The 4,649-nt window shown below is 43.9% G+C and overlaps 1 long non-coding RNA gene across 1 annotated transcript; it reads right to left on the reverse strand.

Annotated features, from left to right (window-relative positions):
• Positions 1 to 257: 257 nt before the first annotated feature.
• LOC113953359 lies at positions 258 to 3,151 on the reverse strand. Its single transcript, XR_003529856.1, has 3 exons — positions 2,954 to 3,151; positions 2,410 to 2,461; positions 258 to 409 (listed from the first exon to the last, which is right to left on the reverse strand). It is a non-coding gene; the product is annotated as an uncharacterized LOC113953359 (long non-coding RNA).
• Between the last annotated feature and the right edge of the window lie 1,498 nt (positions 3,152 to 4,649).

Here is a 4,649-nt window from a genome sequence, read left to right on the forward strand (position 1 = left end):
ATCTCTAAACCCTTGTTGCTGCTGGGAATGAAACCTCACACTGGACTGAGTATCTTCACTTGTGCCTGGTGTCTGGCCCCCTTCCTGGCAGCTCAGTTCTCAGAAGAGAAAGGGGGCTGGGAGGGGTTGTCCCAGGTGGCTGGTCTGGGGGAGCCTGCTGGACCACTCTGAACTTGGTTACTGGGCTTTTTGATTGGATGAAATCTTCCTTTGTAGCTTAACAAACCTAAAAGTCTCTAACACATTTTAGATGCAGTTACATCCTTTATGACTTTCCATGTTTTGGGGTTTTTTATGGCAATTTCCTTCCATCTGTGTTTATGTCCAGGACAAACTTGTGAACATGCCTCCTGCAGAGCTCAGGATGGATTGGCAGATTCACTTCTTGCAGATCTTCTTACAGAACAACCTACTGTAAGTTTCTCAGACATCTTTAAAACCCGAATTCCAAAAGAATTGTTGAACTTTGAATCAAAAGTGGTTGTGATAACGTTGCAAGGGGACAAGAAAGAGTGAGCCAGGCAACAAGTTGTCTCTTGGGACCTTAGGTCATCGAAACTCTCCTACTTTCTTGTTTTCTTTAAAAAAATTATCTGCACTTGGCTACCTCTGATTTGACAGATGGGGGTTCCCACAGCCAGGGCGAGCTCAACACTGGAGATTGTAACGGTCTTGGCTGGTTCCTGGGAAAATGCCTAGAGAAAGCCAGTGTCTCTGGGAATCTGCTTCCTCAGCTGCCTTTGCTTGCACTTTCAACAGCACCAAATACATCCTGGGCTGAGCATGGGCCTGTGTCTGTGTGCCAACCTTCTATAAGGCTCAAGGATAGGGAAGCTGCAGACCTCTCTGCTTGTTTTTACAGCTGAAATGTTTTTAGTGGTAGAGGAAGTAAAACCTCCTAGAAAATGCCCCATTATTAAGTTGCAAGGGGAAACCTTGTTGGAAGGGCAGAAGGTAGGTTTTTGGCTATTGCCATCCCTTCCAAGGGTGGGATTTCTAGCCTGTGTGTGCCTGTGCATTAGAGTGTCCCAGAAGATGCACGGGAGTTGCAGTGTGAGCTCTCCCAGTTTTAGCAATTGGCCTTAAGCAGAAACCCCACTGGAAAAGCATAGATTATGGGAATCAGGTCAGCCTGATTAGCAGCAAAAGCCTGTCCAGGGATATAAACAGCCATATGGGACAGGCTGGCTGAGCCCCCTGGCTATAGAGACCTGTTTACATATCAGCAGTGGAGAGTCTTGTGCTGGACTTCAACCAGAACTGAATGTCTGTCAACAAGAACAAATCCATAGCTGGAAAGTGTCAGATCCTGAGCCTGGCACTCAGGAGTGGCAATGCAAGGAGGGAAGGATGAATGCAATTAAAGGCTGCAGTAGGCAAGGAAAGTGCCAGCTGGGTGCTGGTGGGCTTTCATGGGAACAACAGCGGATCCTCATTTCTGCAACCAGGGATGCTGAGACGAATTGTGTATTTTTTTTGGTCAGAAGGATCAGGGCAGTGCTCTGACCAAGGTTTGACATGAATTACTGAGGATTCCACGAAATTTGAAAATGCTTTGGGCAGTGGGAAGTTTTGGAAGCTGACATTCTGACAAGAACTGCATGCAGATTAGAGCTGAAATCAGACAGAGCCATGTCACGGGCTTTTGCTGGTCAGTAAATTCTGGCCTCTGAGGTGCCAGAGGCCCACTGCAGGGTAATGGGTCCCAGCTGAGTCTATGGCAGAGGTTTTGTCCCTGGAGTATGTGGAGATAGCCCTCCTCCAACACATTTCAGAAACCTCTTCCTTTGAGGATTGCAAGACTGCCAGAAATGCATGCTGGATGTAGCAGACAGTTGTTAGACAAATTGCTTTGGGATTTCACAGTGATGTGAGACTTTTCTCAAAGAACATAAATTAGGACTAATTTTCTCTGGTGAGGAATGGAGTAGGTCTCAACAGATGCACAAGGCCTGACATCTATTTGGGAACTGCATCCCTTGATTTTTGGTTGCTAGGGGTATGTAAGGTACCTATAGTGGAATATATAATAATAAATACTGCAACAGGGGAAAGAATATTACAGCCTAAGCAAAAACACAGTAGCTGCAGACAGCCAGAGATGCCTAATGAGTGACTTTTTTTACTGAGAAGGCAACACTGGCTGTTGACTTGCTGTTTTGGAAATACAAAAATAGCTGTACCTTCCCAGCCAGGATATTTAGCAGCAGAACCTCTATGAAAATGCTGCTAAATTAGGAGAGATCTTATGTAGTATTTCCTGCTCTGTAGAATAATATAAGAAGCATAAGAAGACAAGTGTTGGCCAGCCTCTCCCATGGTGGTACTGGGAAACCTGTAGGTCCCATCTCTCTGTACTGCTCTGGGCAAGTGACATGGCACATTGTATCTAACCAGCAGTATGCATACTTGGTCAGCAGGCTTGTTTGGGTTGTCCCTTCTACTTGTTTTAAACAGAAGTCTGCACAACAAAAAAGGTGCTTTTAGAGGTGGAGCAACTGAAGAGCGTGGGCATAGTAATATTCGTGTGTGTGCATGAATTTGCACAATTTGCTTCTTGTGCATCCAGGGAAAAGGCCATTAACAGCTATATAAAGGGAGCTGATTCTGTGTGGTGTGTCTGTCTGTTCATGTCTCCCTTACCCTGCCAGAGACTTTTTGCTTCTTTTGCCCTCAAGAAGGAGACCTGGGATGAGGTTATAAAACCAGATGTTTATCATTGCAAGCCATGTGACAAACCACCTGTTTAGCTTTCTCTTGCCACATTTCCTCAGCTCCGTTTATGTGCAAACAGGCAGTGTGTCTGCAAACAGTGAGGGTGCCATCCCTCGTGCTTTCTGTGTAGATGACTGTCTTTGTGCCACAGCTCCGTCCCTTGGCTAGGGAAGAGGGGCTGTCCCCTGTGCCATACAGCACTACATTAGCTGCCACTTCCTTGGCTGTCTTCACAGACCTGACAACTTTTCTACTACCCCAAGGCAGACCAGGTGCACAGCAGACCACCAGTGTTCCAGCCACAGACCCATGGCTGTGGCTATTGACACTGGTGTGTCTGGTCAGGGCTTCCTTCTTACCCTGACTGCATTGCCTTGGGATACAGGAAACTTTGAGGGCCGGGATCTATTTCTTCTCTGACAACACAGCACCTACTGTCTTGGTCCACTGCTGAGAACTGTCACAAGACATGTCATAAACAACCAGGTATATTGACACAGCATTACAAAGAACAGTATCCTAACCTGGCATCTGGATGCTCTCTGGTAGCTCTCAGAGGCCACTTGGTGTAAAACTAGTCTATTCCATGACAGGAGTACCAGTGGAGCAGATCCCAGTTCTGTTTCCTGCCTTTTCTTTACTGTGTCAGTAAAAATTCACTGCCTCAAACTCAGCGTTTTTTTCTTAAGCATTTTGCAGGGAATTAGTAATACTAACAGGCTATATGCCTAAATAAAGACCATACAATTATCTACAAATTCTTGGCCTGAGATCATGCTTGTAAATAAATCACAGATGAGGAACTGAATCTGCTTTTAAAAAGCACTCCCAGAGTCTTGCAATGATAATTATTGTGATCAAAAGGGAAGCTGTTACACACTAATGAAGCACTCTATAAAGGCTGGGAAAGAGGTTAATCGAGATGGTTCACCCTAGTCTGACTGTGTAAAGCATGAAGTGGTATAATTAAATTCGGAGTCTCTACAAGCAGCAGTCCTGTGTTGTATGAAGTTTTGACAGCTCTAGAAATACACAATAAAGAAGTTTGCTAATGTCCTGTAGGAAACCCTACAGTGAAACTTAGACCAGAAATCATTGGATTACAAACCTCAAAGGCAGATGTATAGTAGACTGGGAGAAAACAAAATATCTAGTCCAATCTGGTTTTAAATAAGTTTATTTGGGGTCTGTAATTCCTTGGCTTGAAGGGTATCTTAGGTAATCAAAATAATTAATATGTGCATCTCTGTGGCTCCATGGGCATCTTAGGTGATCAAAACAGTGGATATTTTGATTTCCTAGGTTCACCTAACTCTGGACAAACTTTCACATGGATCAGGTTCAGCTGTTGAGGTTTCTGCAATTATTTACTTTTTCACAATAAGTTGAAGTTAGTTAATTCAACTTTTTATTCACTCTTCTGTGATGAAACAGATCAAGTCATGTTGAAATGAACAACTTTTGAGGACTGCTGTTATGGTCTGTCTGAATCTTCCAGATTTACAAGACTGTATACTAAAGTATTTTATGAGCTCATTGAAAAACAAAGAAACGCAACAAATAAGGGCTCAGTCCCCTTTGCACAGACTAATCTACCATGTGAATTCACTAATTCATCACATAAGTCATGAGGTTTTTTTCTAATTTACAACTAGCAACAGACAACTTGTAACTCAACTGAGGTGCTGATGAGCAAAATAGTTACCTAACTTGTGGTGAGATGCTTATCCTTCCTCTTCTCTCATGGTACCAGTATCCCTGCTACCACACTGGTAAGCACTACAGTCCCAGCAGTGCAACTGCTGTTGGATCAGATTTCAAGGCTTTTTGCTTTAACTGGTGTTTTTATACCTTTATAGCCTGGAAGTTTAGTTTGTGCCATTTCCATGAGTCCGTGGATTCTGACAAAACTGCCAGACAATCACCGTACAAAG

This window comes from Corapipo altera, unplaced genomic scaffold (assembly GCF_003945725.1).
Source record: "Corapipo altera isolate COAL_440 unplaced genomic scaffold, ASM394572v1 1, whole genome shotgun sequence".
NCBI classification, from domain to species: domain Eukaryota; kingdom Metazoa; phylum Chordata; class Aves; order Passeriformes; family Pipridae; genus Corapipo; species Corapipo altera.